Source organism: Hydra viridissima, unplaced genomic scaffold, assembly GCF_058129835.1.
Source record: "Hydra viridissima isolate aposymbiotic clone 2 unplaced genomic scaffold, HvirCarnegie_v1 scaffold_14, whole genome shotgun sequence".
In the NCBI taxonomy this organism is placed as follows: domain Eukaryota; kingdom Metazoa; phylum Cnidaria; class Hydrozoa; order Anthoathecata; family Hydridae; genus Hydra; species Hydra viridissima.
Window position 1 is genome coordinate 2,272,551 of NW_028324313.1, and position 20,318 is coordinate 2,292,868.

Below are 20,318 nucleotides of genomic sequence, written 5' to 3' on the forward strand. Positions count from 1 at the left end.
TCGTCTGTGCAAGAGCTTCTTTTTGCCACCTAAATCAGTTTCCTGATCTTCAAGTCTCTTCTTCAATTTATACTTTTTAAAATGCTTCAAATAAGTTCAAAAAAAAAAACCGCTAAAACTATATTTATGGAATTTTAAGTTAACTACGACAGTATCTAATTTCCGCAATTGCTTCTGCGCGTAAATCAATTTTTAAATATTCGTGTGATTTTATCACCGGTTTCACAACTTGTTCAAAAACCTATTACATTTCTACTACGATTAAATCCTACTACGATTCTGCAACTTTAAAACCATCCATAAAAACAGAATAATCTATGAAATACATCATAATTATAATTGGTTTTTCGGTAAATAGAGAAAGTTTATTTCTCGGATTGAAAACCGATTCTTGAAACGTGTTATTCTTATTGTTTTAGCGGGTTTTAAACACGCAACAGAAACTACGCGTAACATATGGCCGAGTTGTGCCGACTGGGTATTTCGTAGAATTGCATGCGTCAGGGTACTTTTGGGTTTTACACTTAGGAATTATTCTGCATGTATGCAATCCGTTTTTGTGGAGGGGTTTTATAATTGAGGTCAAGCTTAATAAACATTTTTGGTTGCTTCCTACCCTTGCCTATCCTTCACAACCTCACTTTTCCGACGGAGCGCACTTTATATACGCAATGATTTAAAATAAAAACTAATAGTTAAAGCAAACGCTATATTCTGTTAAAGTAATCACACAATTTTTTTGGTTAGTAAAATCGCCCAACCCAATTAAGGCATCTTTAAAAGACATATTTCATAATAAAATGACTAGAGGCTGATATTGGAATATCTTTTTCATATTTGTACCAAAATTCAACAAATTTCAATTTTTTTGCTATGTAGCGTAATTGAAAAAAGACAACTCTTCTTTGATATTTCGCTTTGATTGTGCTTTTTCTATGCATAGATGAAGATTGTCTCTGACACTGCACAATGTTGCAAGTTTAGCAAATCCATTTTTGTAGTTCACAGACTGCTCAGGTGAACCTTGAACCGAACATCTGAATCTGTCTCTTCTAAAAATGAAAATGAGTAATAATAATTGTCAATATGCAAATCTTTTTATAATAGTACTTTAAAAATGTATTTATATAAGCTTAAATACATTTCAATTTAAAAACAAATAGTATTTTATAAGTAACAAATTCTCGGCTGGTTTGATCATTTTTCAAACAGGTGTTTATACACGTTGACCTTTGAGGATATTGTGGGAGCATTCTATTTGAAAATGTTTGCAACAGTTTACTTTCTGCTTCCTGATATTATTTTTCTGGAGGCAATGTAATGGTCTGGGGTTGTTTTTCTGCTAACGGTCTAGGTCCAATACATCGAAACGATGGAATAATGAGCCGTTTCATGTATAAAAATATCCTGAAAGATGTTATGTTACCTCATGCTGAATGTACTATGCCAATAAAATGGGTTTTTCAGCAAGACAACGATCCGAAACACACTGCAAAAATAGTCAAGCAGTGATTTTAAGACAATCACCTATCGGTGATGGATTGGCCGCCTCAATCTCCAGATATCAACCCTATCGAGAACCTGTGGGAGATTGTCAACCGCAGAATTAATCGTAAAGGTGTTCGTAATAAGGATCAACTGTTTGAACAAATCCAAAAGACCTGGGCAGCGATTCCACAAAGTTTCGTTGATCACCTGATCAAATCTATGCCTCGAAGATGCAAAGCTGTGATCAACAACAAAGGATTCGCCACGAAATATTGATAGCGAAATACAGCTTGGTCAACATTTTGTCGAGTTGCACTTGTTTTGTCCAGATGGAAATCAACTTTTTTTAATACTTTTGATTAATTTATTAATTTTCGTGTACAAATAATGAACTTTGTGATGAATAAAACTTGAAGAACTTTGTCTCTAAACAGTTACATAGTTATTTCTCTAAATTGAAAAAATGCAGCACTTTTATATAAAGAAACTAAATTAGCATTATTTGGTAGCAAATGTTTTGTCCAATACTGTATATATATATATATATATATATATATATATATATATATATATATATATATATATATATATATATATATATATTATATATGAAGTTAAACTTTTGAAGAAATATAGTTACGTTAATTTTATGGCTTCGAGAAAAAAAAACAGTAGAATTATTTTATAAATATCACAGAGTAAATAATGAAAGGAACATTAATGTTCCTTTATTATGACAATTTATTTTCTTTATTATAATAATTTATTGAAATAAGTTGTACGTTGAAAATGGTTATCTTAAACGCAGAAGGTTATTCCAACAAATTAGTGATTTTAAAAGTTTGCTTGATTGAAACATTAGTATAAACACCTGAGAGAAGTTACCAAAATTCCCGTAAAATCTACATATTTTTGGTCATGCTTAACCCGTCTCGTACTTATGTAGTTTAAGGCCAGTCTCCGTAAATTTCCGGTTTGTTTTGTTTATCTGAGGGTGACGTAAAATTGTGCCGTTCAGATCCCGCGGGATTTTTCTAAACGTTTATAATAAAGCGGTGACTAAAAAAGTCCGACAAGTAAATTTTCTAATTTTTTGAGTATATATATCATGAGTTCATAACATGTTATGAATTAGTATATAATATAATGATTTATAACAAACCACATTATTTATTATTCAATTGTTGAATACTTATTACTTGCAATTGATTTCACACACACACACATATATATATGTGTGTGTGTGTGTGTGTGTGTGTGTGTGTGTGTGTGTGTGTGTGTGTGTGTGTGTGTGTGTGTGTGTGTGTGTGTGTATATAGTGACCACACGCTCTATTTTGTTTACTACGAATTATTTTTACCGACAGAAAACATTCTGTTTATGCGGTCATCAAAAAGCCTTTCAAAACACAATCGCTAAATATTACCGAGTTCTCGACACTTCATTGTACGTCGTTGAAAGAAGTAATAAAAGGTCGGATTTTCTACCCTACCTTCTGAATCAAAGTATGAAAAAACAATATAATTCAACATCGATGTCTTTTAGCTTGTAGATAACTGGAAAAGTTGTGCTTAACAATTTAAGCCCTTATTTTTTGAAACATTCATCTTTAAGTTTAAGGACAATATGCGTCATCCACCATATTTTTGTCAATAATATTTTTTTCAACTTAGCCCAACTTTTGCTAAGTATTATTCAGCTTAGACAATAAATTTTCAAAAACAGTTTGTTTTAAAAAGAGGTTATAGAAGGTACGACGAACTACCATAAAAATTTGGACTGGCCTTAAATCACCTGAGTAGTTTCATCATAATGTGGGGGATAGAGAGTATGTTAAATACTTAGCTATTCTTGCGGTTTGCCGTAAATTGACTTTGGTAAATTTTTAAAAACTATGACAAATTATTTTTTCTTTGTTGAATTTATATTTATTTTATGTGTAAGTTATTTATTCTTAGTTTTATATATTTCTGTTGTTGATCTTATATATATATATATATATATATATATATATATATATATATATATATATATATATATATATATATATATATATATATATATATAGAGAGAGAGAGAGAGAGAGAGAGAGAGAGAGAAGATTAGGTTATTATGAGCATCTGGGTGATATGAGCATACGCAAAGTTTTCTATATTGCATTTAAATTTCCCGAAGTTTGGTGTTTTTATAAAAACTTTTATGCAGTGGCGTAGATAGGGTTTCTGGCCCCCAAGGCAATCCTGAAAATTGGCGCCCCTCTGAACCAGACATATAAACTAAAAAAAAAAAAAACTTAATGATTCCAAGTATATGACAATTTTAATAAAAAAATGCAAATGCTAATCATAATGCAAACTTAATTTAAATCATGTTCCCAATTACGTATCCGTTATGGTTCATGTGAATTAGTCATTGAAAGTGACAGATCATCAATCAGACCCAATAATCAATAACTATTTATAAATTATAATATGATCTTTCTAGCTTTAGCTGCAGCAAATTTATCTATTATGTCGTCAAAGTCTGTTGTTTCTAGAGTTTCTTTTTTGACACTAAGGATTGCGAAATCATCAAGACGTTGTTGCCCAATTGTAGATTTAAAAAAATAAGCTTCAACTTGCTGAAGGAACGTTGGCACTGGCTATTGAAACTGCAATTGTGAGCAAGATTTGTAATGCAATGCGTAAGTTAGGAAAAACGTCATCTCCGTAAGACAAAATGAATGAAAGTAAAACCAGCGGAGATGTTGGTATTTGGCCCCCAAGAGATTTAAGCAGCATCTGACAGTCTGCGATTTCAGTAAATAATTCTGCTCCGATGATTTCTGTACTTTAAACGTTTCCTAGATCCAAACATTGTTGCTGCAAACTTTATTGATTTTCATCACCATCCCTGTTGAGCAATATACTCACATCGAGCAAAAATCCAAATTTTTTATTGAGATCATTTAATCGTCTAAAAGGGGCTGCTAGTTCTTGTTGGAAACAATCCAATATCATTTTTTAAAACTTTGCTAACTTCATCTTCAGCAAAGAGGCCACTATCTCCAGCCCTTTCATCTGGCATTATTCGCCGTCGCCTGACTCTCCTCTAAACTTCAATTCCTCATTTCATACATCTGCCCTTGCTATACTCAATTGAATTTTTGCACAAATGATCACGAAATTCTTTGAGATGATTTTCCGACATTTCCATATCGGATGCTACATCTTTAAAGTTCATTGTAGGATCTTGTAGTCGTGTTTGAACGCGGTCTACTTTTCCAAGAATGTTGTTCCAGAAATGAAGTAAAACAATGAAATTAAATTGCAAAATACTTTGAAGTAAAGTTCCAGCTTCATTTCTTGTATCCATCATCTGGCTTATGTCATCTGAAAGACTTTCAGGAAGATCAACCAATTCAGTGTCTCCTTCAGAAATTGGTTTAACAGCTTCTGCTTTTGCACTCCATCTGGTTTCTGCTTCCCGTTTAACAGTGGTCTTAATAGCATTTTTTAGAAAAACTGTGTTTGTCTGACCACTCTAAAAATACAAACAGAATAACGTCACGTGTAAAAACATTGGAATTCAGAATGTATCAGTTTTTTTCCCTTTCAAAAGTAAATGAACAGTAACCAATTGACCACTGTTTATTTACGTTTTTAAAAAAAAAATAAATAAAAAGTAAAAGTAAAACATGGCCACATTCAAAGACGTCAGCACATTTAGAAGATCTGAGGTTTGGGATTATTTAAATTTTCTTAGCGTTGCTTGTTACTGGTGGTTAGTGTTCTGGCTGACTGGCTCTTGCTCTTGAACTTGCTCTTTATTCAGCTGTGTTACTGTTAGTCACTGAGCAGTCGTTGGCTCTGGATCCGAGTTGTGAATTCATTTAGTTTTATTATTATTTTGCCTCTTTGGCGCCCCCACCCCAGATTGGCGCCCAGGGCGACCGCCCCATCCACCCCTCCCTTGCTATCCCTCTGTTTTTATGCAGTAGTTTCATAAAGAAGTCTATTAAGTTAATAGCGGTAAGCAGTTATTGGCGGGTGTCTTCTAATTAAAACGCATGTAAATAATTTGGTTAATTAAAGTTTTCTTGATACACAAAAATAGATCTCTGTAGTTTAATTTTGATATTAAAGTTGTTCTTTTTGCATTTTCTTTTAGGAAAACTTATTTGCTAAGCCTATAAGGACTTATCGAGGGGATCTATATAATTTGAACATTTTATGCTTAATCTACTAGATTATGCCATATCCTGGTAAAACGAGCATGCTCATAACATCCTGGGTTTTATCTTGCAACTCCTTAGCTTGTCGCCTTTAACTCCGTTTTTCTAAAATGAACTAAAAGAATAAAAAAAAAACACTTTTCAGTTAATTGGTGATACCTATATAAAATCGAAAACACTTCTCAACTTTAATTTAGATCCCAAGAAATTAAGAATCAAAATATTCAAGAGCTAAATGGTCCTTGGAAAATCTGAAAAAAGCAGTTGATGATGTGTTAAAATTTGGGAGAAGTCAGAAGTATGCGGCAAAATTATTTGGAATACCAAGACAGACAATTAGACGTTACCTAGATAAAGTTTAAAATGGAGCTGATTTAATAAAAAGTCTTGGTCGAACAACAACACTTAATTCTTCTCAAGAATCTGAACATGCTAGCATTATAATTGAAATGGAAAAAAGACTGTTTTGGTTAACAAAGATGGAAATAAGGCATCTTCTATATTGTTTCTGTGAGGTAAATTGCATTCCACATAAGTTTAATAAAAAAGGCAATGTGCAGGAGAAGATTGGATACATTCATTTTTAAAATCTAACTGTAATTTTTCCTTGAGAAAACTAGAACCAACTTCCATGGCATGTGGATCAGGGTTTAACAAAGAGAAGGTTAATGACTTTTTTGATGCTTATGATTCAATACTATTTAATCAACATGGTACAATTGCAATCCCACCAAGTTGCATCTTTAATGCAGACAAAAGTGGGTTCTCAGTTTGTCATACTCCTTGTAAGATTGTTACTCCAAAAGGAAAGAGATCAGGAGGAGGAAAAACAAGTCATGAAAAAGGCAAAACAACTACAGTGTTACGTTGTGTGAGTGCTGTTGGGTATATGCACCTTCCATGATTATTTTTCTACGTGCACGAATGAAACCATCTTTCATGGATCAAGCACCTAAAGGAGCACTTGGTGATGCAACAAAAAAAGTTTGGATAAATGAAGAACTGTTTGATATCTGGTTTGATCACCTCTTACAATTTACACAACCATCGAATTGTATTACACTAACTTTACTAATATTGGATGGTCATGGCAGCCATGTAAAAAATATAAAAGTAATTATAAAGGCACATACAAATAATGTGATCATGTTAAGCCTTCAAAGTAATTGCACCCATAAAATACAGCCCCTAAATATCTCATTTTTTAAATCACTAAGATTGAGATGCAGTTCAGTTGTACAGACATGGCATTGCCAACACCCTGGTAGACCAGTAACAGGTTGAATTTGGAAATGTTTTTAGCACTGCTTTTTGCGAGGTTGCTTCAGGGTAATTCAATGTCATATAAGTCAGAAAATTTCAAAAATGTCATCATACATCTCAGATTTTGCTGAATTTTATACAGTTGAGAGTACTTAGTAAAACAAAAGAAATCCTAGAAAACTTTAGCTTCTAGTTCAAAGAGGATCCTGAAATATGATCATTTTACTTTCAACTGATCTTGGCTAGTCCCCTCTTGTCCTCTCAGAATTGAGATCTTTGTTTAAAGGTTTCATGTCACATAGCTTTAAAAATATTTGACATTTTGACTTAAAAATTTGTACCTGACTATTTTCAGGGTTGAAGAATCCAATGAAATAATCAATATTACAAAAAAATAATTTTAAGTACCTATGATTAACTTAAATAAATTTAGGCAATTTTTTATATACCTGATTTTGATGCTCAAGAAACCCGTGTCGCCTTGATGATACCATAAAAAAATACTTTACACATAATTCTAAATTTTATGATTTTTCATCAAACATAAGAATTTTAATCTGCAAGTATATGGATTTCCATATACGGATAACGGGGCACAGGCCCCACTTTTTGTAGCGGAATCTTGCAATACATTTTCCACTACCTTTCAGACTAACTAGAGCTATGAAAATTTCTGTATTTATATAGTGTCGATAAACAAGCATTTTAAAATTAAAAAAGAGCCCAAGAAACTAGGGGAGGGGGCTGGGGCCATGTGCTCCACTTCTTTGAGCAGAACCTTGAGATGGATTTTTCACTATCTTCCAGACAAGCTGCAGTTCTGAAACTTTCAGCATTTGTGTAGTCTTGATGAACATGCGTTAAAATTGTTTCAGGTCAGACGACCAGATGGTTCATGGGGCTGGGGCACCTGGAACCATGCCCCACTTTTTTTCTCAAAAAAACTTTTTTTTAACCACATAAATGTGTCTTAAATTTAAGATAACTTTGAAAATGTTGTATTCAAAAATTTTTATTGCTTTATACTTGTTCCGTTTTACTTCATTATTTACAAAATAAAATGAATAAAAAGGAAAGTCAAGATAATGTTAAGATTAGCTTAGATGCATCGACGGTCAAAGTATAAAAACGTCCATTTGTTGTTACAGGTGCATCAATTATACAAGTTATGTTGGTAATTGGTACCCAACACTATCTACTGTAGATAGCCAGAAAAGTTTGTTAAAAGGACCATGCGGATGCATATACGTTACCATAATATCTTGTTCTATATTATCAATTTCATTGATCATACCAATCCAATCAAACGCATTATATTTACACATAATGAATTCACACAATTTCAAGGCATCAATGTTAATTTGCTGATCATTTTGAGAAATTTGAATACCAGAAAAAGAAAAAATGCCTGTTATATGAACATCTTCACTTGTTCATTTAAAGCTAGTAGTATCTATAGATTCTGGTTTAAATTGATGATAGCTCCTAGTTCCAGGAATTGTTCTACTTAGCTCAAAACGTGTTTTCAAAATGGTGCGCAATTCTGTCAGTCTTTCTTTTTCAATCTTGAAAAAAATAATCCCTTTAATATTGTTAGTAAAGTAGTCAAATATTTTGTTACAATTCAGTATCTGGTCATTTATGGGCCTTTGTAGACTTGCATTTGTAGTTAATCGTTTTACAGTGCTACCAATACCATCACATGGTGACTTACCATGACTTGTAGCAAAAAATGTCTAGTCTGCATCAATGTCAAAATCATTTTTATGGAGACAGATATTGTAAAGATTTTTGTGATTTTTATACTTTGCAGTACAACCATCAGAAAAATAAAGAATCTTTAAAATTTTAGGATGATATTCTTTTAAATAGTTAACTATTTGTGGTTGAACTTCATACACAAAATCAGTGTCATAGTCATTATCTTCTGACATGAAGCAAAACGATTCTTCTTCAAGTTGGTCATTTTTGTTTAATAAATAAAGGGCAACGGGGTGCAATGTGCATTGACTTTTGTACCAATGGTAACTTTGGATTTCATCTTGAATCACAAAAGTGAAGTTTTCTGCAAAGTCACCTAAGACAATACAGCAGTCTTTTGCTAAATTTTCCTTTTGTTGCTTTAGGTATCTTGCTTGACATTTTGCAATGTAGGAATGAGCTGTTAACATGTTTATTGCCTCTGACAACATCAATTTGTATTCTTCCATTGTTGTTTTCTAATAGATCAATGTTGTTCTGTCTGTTTTCTGCCACTGATTGAATGACACCTCCTCGTCATTGTCAATTAGTTGTGCATCCAGAAACTTCTTTAAAGAAACTATACCTGGACAGTTCGGACATCGATGAACCATGCACTCGTTACTTGTCACATCACAAACAACTTTTGTCATAAGATCTTTGTAAGTACATTTTATTTGTATAGCATTGGTCAAGTGAATTGCGTTTTGATGGAGGGTACATACACAAACAGAATGAGTGCCTGATGCTCCAACAGTTATACACCATTTTGGTCTTAAACTGCAAAACTTAGAAAATCCAATAACTTGTTGAGGATATTTAGTTTTAAAAGAAACATAAAGTTCTTTAAAATTACATAAAATGAGGCGCTTTTGCATGTGTTGTTTTCTACCAATACTTACGTAATCTTTTTTACCAGGCATTTGTTTAGTAAATTCGTCATACATAGCTGACTCTATTTAATGTTATTTCTGAAAATATATTTCCTTTCTTAGTGCCTGGAACTTAAAAAATCCCACTTATTTTCTTTAGTTTGCGCGCTTCTTTAATTTGGTATATGGTGACGTTGAAATATCTTGCAGCAAAATTTCTTGACCAAGACTCGGGTGTAAATGTTAACAACTGAATTTTAGTTTTTGGTCAGAAACAATTAACTTTTCTTTTATTTCTGCTGTTAATTTTTCTAGATCATCGCATTTACTTTTGTCAATAATTTTCGTATGAGGAGTTTTATGTTTCAGTTCTGTTCCCTAACATTATATACTTTTGAAATATGCTCTTCATACTTTGACATTGTTTTTATAACTTTTCTTTTAGCAACAGATAACCGTTGATGCTTTGGAATGCCATGAAGTTTTATTGGGGATACACCTATTGCTTCCAAACTAACATTAAATGCCTCTCGTGACTTTTTAGAAGTACCACATGAAATAGGTTCTTCAAATTCACAATTATCTTGTTCATGAAATTTACTGATTATAGCATCAAAGCAGCTCCGACAAAGTTGATATCCAGGCACAACTTTTGGAAAATTAATTCTCAATTGTTTTGCCATGTCTAATGTTATTACATGACTCCCTGAAATGAAAAGAACAGTTTAATTTTAGCAATTACCTATCAATATGAAAATTATTTGTACTTATTTCAATATATAATGCATAACCAAAATTTAATTTCATTTTTTAATTTGATTGCTCAAAAAAGATATTACAATAATTTTTTATCAACAATATTTACTTTTGATTGCTTTTCTTTTTGATTTAGGCTTGTCCAATAAATTACAACATCTTGTGTGCTTCTTTTCAAAAGGTGTACCAAAAATCTTTGCATGATAATGGCAGATTGTTAAAATTATATCATCTGTTATTCCAGATCTCCAAATAAATTCTTCTCTGGCATCTTCTCTATAGCAAATTTCTTTTAATCAATCTTTCTACTATAACTTAGTTTATGAGAAGTATCATTTAACTTTTTTCCAAAATCACATGAATCCATTCTTACTGTAACACTAAAAACAATTTGACATTAATTTAAAATGCGAAACCAATAGTAATTAATTTAATGAAAGCAACTTAAGCAATCACCATGTTAATACAAAACTTAACTGGTTGATTTCTTTTAATTTACTTTGACAAAAAGAAAGTTTCCTTTTCACAAAGTTTAATTATACTCAATTTGTTAATTTTAAAAATATTAATGATGACTTTAATAGGTAACAAATTTCTTCTATACAAGTGCAATGACAGGATGTTTTTTGTTTCTATTAACAACTTGCTGCTACCATTTTAGAATTAGCAAAATATATTAATCTTTTTAATTCAAATTTTAAATTATACAAAATAAAATTCTGTTAAAATCATTACTTTAGACTGTTTTTAATCTTATACATGCAAATCAAAATTCTTACAAACATTAAGTTTCTTAAAACACTTTAAGAAAGATTATTGAACATAGAATGATCAAAACCAAATGGAGCAAATATAAATCACAAAAGTTTGGGAAGCAATATTATCAAAGAAATGTTTAACGTTGTTAAAAATGAAAATCTTAAAATAGTTTCAAAGTTATCTTATATAAGTTTTAAAAAAAAAATGTTTTTTAAGAAAAAAAGGGGGCATGCTCCTAGGTGCCCCAGCCCCATGGATTATCTGATTGTCTGACCTGAAACAATTTTAACGCATGTTCATTAGGACTACACAAATGCTGAAAGTTTCAGAGCTGCAGCTTGTCTGGAAGATAGTGAAAAATCCATCTCAAGATTCCATCTAAGATTAACAGAACTGGAGTAAAAAAATAAGTTTTTAGAAGTTCAAAGTTTTTTGGATAATGAAGGCATTGCTGTTCCCCCTGGCCTTCCAATGGAAAGTAAGGAAGATTTGGAGAGACGTAATCTTATGCTACAGATGAAATCTGAGATTGCTCTCTATAAAATTTGAAATTGTTTTTTATATTATGTTTCTAGCAGTCTACAGGTTGCATTTAAACTAGTAACTATTATTTTATAAGATCAAAGTTTTTTTATAATTCTTATAATTTTAATTTATTAAAGGTAATTTAATAATACCTTAGTTATATTATACCGCATTACATTTTCATTTACCTTTGAAAAAATAATTTAAATAAAAAATGTTGTAATATGTAGCATTATTTATTTTTAGGTAGAATATCTGCGTTCTATTGGCGGTAAAGTTGAACGTCCAAAATACATACAATGTGTGTTGGGAGCCATGTTTTCCAAAAACTTTAGCGTTTTATGTAATCTAAACGAATCTTCAAGTAAGATGATAGCTACTGGAATGGGCAAGATTAAGTTGCGATTTTATCATTTTTTGTTAAAGTGCTTACTATGTTAGTATTAATAGTTATGTAAATTTTCAGTCTATTAAGTCAACCGTATTTTTATATTTACAAAAATATGTTTTCAACACTAAGAAAAAATATAATATGTTAGTACTTATGACAATTACAGTGGTGTCATTAGTTGTGAATTGTAAGATATTATATTCTCTCTTGGTGACTTGAACTTATTAATGCTGTATTTTATTGTTAACTAGAGACGTTAATTGCCAATGTAAACCATGATTTATTAGTATTCAACTATATGATTCTTAAAGAGCATATAGAAGTTTGTCTAGAACCGATAAGCTTATTGCTCTCGGTTATCATATGCACATATTTTTAAAACTGCTAACCAGTTAATGTAATTCTGGATTTGCAAATTATACGTATAAGAACTTAAAAATAACTTAAAAATAATTTATATTTAAACAAAAAATAAATTGAGTTTTTAAATTTGTTTTCATTTTATTCTTTTAGCAACAGTAAGAACTCAGTATCTTAATTCCAAGGATAAAGATATTTACCCGATCGTTTCAAGATGGTTTCAGGGCGCAATTGATCAAGGAGATGGGCGAATAAATAGACAGACGAAAAGCAAGGTTATAAAAAAATCAGTTGCAGTTAATCAATCAAAAGAATATTTAGTTATTATTTTCTTTTGCAAATTTATAAAAGCTTATTTATCTTGGTTTTATTTATAATTCTAATTTTTCTTAATGATTATTAATAATTATATTATAAATCGCCACGTTTTCAAATTTTAGCGTTTTAAAATATTGTTTTTGATTAAAGCTGCCAATTTTAATTTAAAACCTTAAATAATATTAACTACAATAATAGAATATTTTTAGTTTTTTATTTGTAAATCTTTTTCTTTAATGATCTGGAAATGTAAGTGTAATGATTAAAAACTTGTTTATTTCGTGTATTTAACTAAGTTATCTATAAATAATACAATATTTTGTGTGGACAGTACTACTGTTTGGTAAAATCTGATTATACAAACAATCACTATTAAACAGAAAATTAAATATTAAAAAGCAAAGTTATACTTTCTTATTAAGCAATATTCAAAAGATGATTTATAACTTTTGCACTTTCAATTTAAGCGCAAAAGCGAATTTAAAAAATCGCGAAAAAAAATCAAATAGTTGGGCCGGTAATGGTACCAACTGTTAGCTAACTGTTTTATTACGGTTGGGCTGTAAATGGCAACCAATAGTTTAAAAACAGTTGGCTAAGTGTTGGTAAAAGCGTTTCGTTTTTTTCACGGTACCAACTAAATAGCCGACTGTTGGCCCAACTGTAGCTAACAGTTGGTTATTAGGATCGGGCCAACTACTTACCAACTGTTCGATGTTTACTGAGATGTGACTTTAAACCTTTAAACAAAGGTCTCAATTCTGAGAGAACAAGAGGGGTCTGGCCAAGATCAGTTGAAAGTAAAATGATCATATTTCAGGATCCTCTTGGAGCTAGAAGCTAAAGTTTTCTAGGATTTCTTGTTTTACTAAGTACTCTCAACTGTATAAAATTCAGCAAAATCTGAGATGTATGGTGACATGGCCTGGCTCAATTGACATGGAATTACCCATCAGTGAGTAAAGCTGAAAGTGGATTCTGTAAATCAGGAATTCATCCTTTTAATCATCATATCTTCACAGATGAAGATCATATGGCAGCTGTAGTGACTAATCAAGAACAGAACACTTCAACAGTGCCCCAATTGCGGAGCACACAATATGTCTGTTGAATAATCAATGATCAGAGCAAGTCAGAACTGAATGTATCTCCACTCGCATTAGTGATTCACAGGGAACATCAACAAACTACCAAACAAACATTTTAAGCACATGCCCTACATACATAAGAAGAATTCCATATTCCAGAGATAAAACATTTGCACAGCTGCTTGATGAGTCTGCATCTGTTAACAAAGCATCAAGAAAACGAAAATCTGTTCAACATGCTGCTTTAGTTCTCCATATAGAGCTCTACTTGAAGATTCTAAAGCAAAAAAAAAGTGCATTAGATAAACTTCTGCAAGTTTTAGAAATATACAGAAAAAAAAAGAAAATCAATTTAAATGTTGCCTGTAATATTTTGACAAAGAGGAGTAAACAAAAAGATGTAATACAAAAGAGCATTGTAAGTTGCCTTTAGACTTAAAAAACAAATAAATGTTTACCATTTGAATTTTTAGCTTAGTTTCCATTTTAGGTTGTTTTAAAAAAATATGATGAAATTAATGGTATGGATCAAACATTTTGCACGATATGTGAAATTTTGTACAATGAGTCTGAAGTGCAACGGAACCAATGCAGTCATTCAGGAGTTGGTATTGCGAAACATGTACTGGAAAGCATAAACTGAAAAGTGTTTTTTTGTGTTGCAGCTGCAAGTAAAACGCTACTTTTAAAGTTTATTTGTATATAAAGAGAATTATTTTACTAAATGTTATAAAACAATCTTATGTAATTATATTATGTTTATTTTTGTGTTATGTTAATAAGCATTTTATGTTATTATGTTAAGATTAACAAAATATTTTGTGACTAAACAAGTAATCAGAAATCTTTTTTTATTGCAACTGCAAACTAAATATTACTTTTAACATTTGTCTAGAAAGTGATAATGTTATGTTATTAGATGTTAAAATTACCACTTTGTCATTTTACTCCAGATCTTCTATTAAATGCATCATTTTAGATTATTATTTTTGGGTAATTTAACATTTTTCATCTACTAATTTGAAGTGCTCATATTACCCAGTGGTGCCGGTAATATGAGCACTTTTGCTGTTTCTTAAAAACCTCTGTATTTCTAAGAATATATTTCTAGTATTCAGAAATGAAAAGGTATTGTGAGTAGTGACCCATAAAGATTATTATAGTCAAAGATTTTGGGTTCAGTATAATTATTTTTGAAAGAATTCCCATTTTCGCTTAAGGTTCTCATTTTACCCTAATCTACCCTATATATATATATATATGTATAAATACACTAATTTTTTATAAACGTCATATAAAAAACACGCGTACCTTTCACAATTTGATCCTCTTCATTACTATAAGAATACCGGTTCATTTTTTTATTGGTTAATTTTTTTTGTTATTTATTCTAAAATTAAAAGAAATATCTTTTTAAAATAATATGGCAGCAAACAAAACTTTAAACGATTGTTTCACTTCAGAACCTGCGTTTAATGGTTTTTTTTTCAGGTGTTTATCCTCTTCATCAAATCGAAAACGCAATCGATTTTTCGCGCTTATGTAAACGATTTAGAGAAAAAGGATGTTTTTTCATATATAACAGCGATCCGTCATTCAAAGAAGGCGAACACTGGCGTTTGTTAATGAGAATAGACAAAAATCACCTGTTTTGTTTTTACAGCTTCGGCAAACAAAGTTTCGGTAAACAAAATATAGCAAGAGAAAATACTAGAACTTAAGAGAATCAACAAATCGCGAGGTTAGAATTATTTTGTTCTATCTTCCATTTTAAAAGTTGGGAGAAAATGAGTTGTTATTATTAGTTAGTAATAATAACTTTTAAAATACGCATTACTTTATAAAAATTTTTTAAAATAATTTGCTTATTAATAAATTATTTAAAGCATAAGTTATTATCTTTTTAAAAATTTTGGCCAAAACTTTTAACAATTTTTACTTTTAGAAAAAATCAAAACTTTCTCCCAACATTTAAACTTGAAGAAAATATTTATTAAATTTTTTTAAATATATTATTTACATTTTTTCATAACTCTGTTTTCTTTCTTTAATACAAACCAGTTTTTTTTTTTAACTTGGCGATGCTCACCTTATTTTTTTCATTTTTATTGATCAAGTCTTCGTTCTCACACAATTGTTCAGTTACTTCGTTATTCAACATTAATCTTTCCCTTTTCTTTGATTTGACTTTATTTTTAAACGCATTATTTTTCTCACCGTTTCATCTCGACTTAACAATGTATTACCACTAAGTAAATCTTAAAGTTGTGTTCTATATTTCATTTTGATGTTTTCATCAGGAATTTGAAGATTCACTTTCTGCTTTAAACGCACAGTTAGCTACAAAGGTATTTTTAAAAATAAGTTTTATGTTTTTATGTTTAAAATAAGTTTTATGTTTTTGTTTATCTGATGCTGTCTGTAGCTGTTAGAACACAGAACGTACTTTGTCATACTTTGATTTGGAAACCAATATAAAAATGACAATTCACAAAGTATTTGATTCAGATTTATCATCTTCAGCTGCATCAGAGCACAAACTGTATCTGCTCATTGATACAGTATTCATCTTTTTTTTTGCTAAAAAGTATTTAAAAAATATAACAACAATAATCAAAATCACTAAATTCGAATTGTCGCCAATCGAAATTCATTCTCTTCTTGACAGAAGACTCTATCACACAACTTCAGTTCACAACACAAGCATTTTTTTAAACTTTCATTTTTGTTTAACCATAATTCTTCCATATATCGCATTGTGAAACCTCTTTGAGCAATTCTTTAATCAGGTTTCGATATTGTTCTAGAGTTTTTCTCGCTTCTTTAACAAACTTTTTTTATTTTCTCATCAGTTTCTTTTTCGTATTGCATTGTTTTGTTAATATCATTATTCTAAAGAAAAGATTATTTTTTATATATTAAATCAATATCACAAAAACAAGTCATTTGCAAAGTCTTTCTTCATCTTTCAAACTGTAATAATATCTTTCTACTTCACTGTGAATATGTTCACGGGTATTTTTTTCTTTCGAACGTTTCGAACCAATTTCATCAGCTAAAAAAAATATTTATACTTTAAAACAAAAAAATCAAAACGAGAAACTTCATTAATATCTAACTTACTAACTTTTTTATGCGCACGATTTCCACGTTCGTTTATTTCTTTCATATTTTTTTTCCACGATTCAAAATTTTACACCCATTCATTTAAAACATTTACATATATTTCAAATTCACCTTTTACATCTTTCATTTTTCTTGTTCAAAAGTTTCAACAATTTCTTTTAAAAACGAAGTTTTAATTTCCTCGTTTCTTTTATTTTTTTCATCTGTTAACGTTTCAAGGAATTCTTCAGACGAAAAGTTTATAAATGAGAAAAATGGTAACATGCCTTTGTTAAAAAACAATCTAATGCTAAAGTTGAATTCTGAAATGAAGATTGAAAAAATTGATAAATCTTTCTCGTTAACCATGAGAGCGCAAACGATATTGAACTGAACAGAGAAAAAACTAGAGAGGTTGGTTGAAAAAACACAACGTATAACAGATTTAATAAAGAATGATTGGCACGATGAAAATAATCGTTTAAAGAAATATTCTGAAAAACAAAAGCAATACTTAGATTTCATTCATCAACTAACAAACGGTATGTTTTCGAATGACCGACAAACAGTTTTTAACTTTAATATATCTTCGTTTTCTATGAAATATGCCGCTGTTTTCAAAAAAGAACAAGTTAAAACAAGAAAACTTGAGAAAAAATTTTTACAATTACTTTGTTATATAGAATTATAAATTATATAGTTGGTTTATTATTCGTTATTTTTTTCGATTAATGTTTAAACTCCTTGACCCACACCAGTACCTATTGCTCCTGACGCTGGTGCTTTGGCTAACTCTATTGCAATCGTTCCTGCTTTAGCTGCTAAAGCTGCTTTCGTAGCAATGGCAGCTGTAGCTGCGGCTATACTAGCTATAGCCGCCTTAGCTGCAATGACCACTATAATTGGTGCGATGATAAAAGGTAAACCAACTCTTTATTTGTTTCCTCTTCGTTTGTAACAACCTCTATTTTTGTTTCTTCGTTCGTAACGTTTTTTTTGAAAACTTTTTTTTCTTGAGTTGCAAATCATTGCATAAGTTGACTTCTCTGCGCTAAATCCCAATCCAATGCCTTTTTTCGTAACGTCGAAATTAAGAATTGATCACTAGCAATTTTTCCCTAACGTATCAATTTTTGAATTTTTTCTCCTCTTCCTCTTTTTTTTCGTCTGTAAACCTTTTTTTTTTAAATTAATAACGATTTATGTTTAATCGAACCTTTTATATATAACAAATTAATTATGTTTTTAACTGGCTTTTAATGAATTAGGGGAGTATGTAATTTCTTCATGAAGACCCGTTCCATTTTGAATATATTTTGTTGGAACATAAACACCAACTGTTACTTGACCTGAAAACTCAATAAATTTTAACGTGATTTGAAAAGCGCTACTTCCTGTCATAATTTGTGGTGGTGCTTTTTGAACAGAATTATAATCACTCGTCATGTCAAACACTAAAGGCTGATCATAATTAATAGCTGCATCAAAATAATCAGCTACATTCGTGATTAAGGTATCATTTTCAACATCGTATGCTGATACAAAGTTATCCACGTTCGATGTTGAAGGAAGACCGCCATTGTGTCAACTAGCATACATGCGATACACTTTACTACTTGTTATATAATCACTTATATCAAACTGAATTGTATCACACAGATTGCTATCATAACTTCGTCTACAATTGTTAACGGGAAAGAAATGCTCCAACAATTTGTCATATTTATTTTCAAAATAAAGTCTAAAGTAAATTTTTTTCTTCCAATATAATCATCTATTTCATATATTTTTTGCAACATTTATTTTCTTCCAATATAGGTTTAGCATAAAACTCAGTGGGAGTCATGCTACCGAAACTTACACTACTCAATTGTTGATCTAAATTTCTCGATACACTTTTTTATAATTTTTCTTATAAGTCAACGCTTTCATGCGTGATAAAAATTCTGATGGAACAAAATTGTTACTGCAATGCTCTTGATTTTTCGTTAAATTTGTAAATAATTTGGCCATTTCTCACTCAACATTTTCTGCCATTCTTTGGATAACTTTCCCGAAAGAGCTTGTTTCAATAAATCATCTTCTTCTCTCGAGTTGACCAAACTTTCTTCGAGAGTTGCTGGATTATCGTTAGGACTATAACGATCTTCCAAATTTTTTTTTCGTAACTTACCTTTTGTTGCTTCAAAAACAGGCATTTTTTTAAACGTGTTTTTATACTTTCAATTATATAATAATTTACAAAAAAAAAAAAACATTAATTAGAATCGCTTTCTGATTCACTCTTAAACACGTCTTTTTTTTGTTTTTTAACGTCTTTCAGTGCTTTTTTATACCCTTTTTGTAACCATTCTTTTTTTCAATTTTTTTTCAGGTCTTTTACACACTACTGTTCTTAAGGCGCACGTTCGGCTAACACCTTCCACGTTCACAGCTTCGACGTTTTTCGAACATACATTACACAAAATATTCTTTATGTTTTTCTTTCTCTTCTCTCGCAAATCTTCATCACTTTCTTCTTTACTTTTAACTTCTTCGTTTTTTCGTTTTGTTTTTCTTTCTTTAGTTTTTCTGTCTTCTTCATTTTTTAAAATACACTTTTCTTTTTTTAACTGTTCAAGTTTATCCTTCGTTTCTTCTAATTTTTCATTCATTTCTTTTTTTACTATCATCTTTTAATTGTTGAAAATAAACACTAAACTGTTTCAACTTTCGATTATTCATTTCCGTGAGTTGACGGGTCTCAACATAGTGAGATTTTTTTTTAAAGGTGACTTGCTATTGGCGCTGAATCTGTTCGAATACGCTTAAATATGACTCATTTTTTAACGTTTTACTTGTACTTCAACAATAAATACCGAATTAGGATTATTGTCTTCAAAAATTAACGGTTCATTTATAGATTTTAAAATCGTGCATTTAATTTTTTGCAAAGATGTAATTTGTTTTAAAAAAAAACCTTCTCATTGTACCATCGATTTGCGGTTCTAAATTAATTAACTTTATTTGAAGAAAAACATTTCTTTCACTCTCTTTATAATCGTTCATATCAAAAAAACAAATAACATTTTCCACTGCTTTATTGTTTAAAAATACTAACGCACAGGAGGTATTTTCGAACTGAACGTGAACTGTTCGATCATTTTCGTCAGGAAAATTCTTCACATTGATAGGCATAAACAATATCTGACTTATCACACATTCTACTCGGTTTTCACCATACCGTTTCTAACACTCGTCTATTGATTCACTTTTGACTTCTAATACCAAAGAATTCTTTTCATTTACTTTATTTATCCAATCTTTATGCAAAATAAAAACGTTTTTCAAAAAAACGGTGTCCATTGTTAAACGATTATCGCATCGATATCCCAGCAAACATTGACAGACGGGTACCGTATGGTTTTTAACTGGGCTTATGGGAACGGGATTTAGAAGGG

At 30.5% G+C, this 20,318-nt stretch overlaps 2 pseudogenes; one reads left to right on the plus strand and one right to left on the minus strand.

The window, feature by feature from the left end:
• The first annotated feature begins 6,332 nt into the window (after window positions 1-6,332).
• LOC149878788 (uncharacterized) lies at window positions 6,333-14,079 on the plus strand (annotated as a pseudogene).
• Window positions 8,042-10,699, minus strand: LOC149878789 (uncharacterized; annotated as a pseudogene).
• Window positions 14,080-20,318: the final 6,239 nt, after the last annotated feature.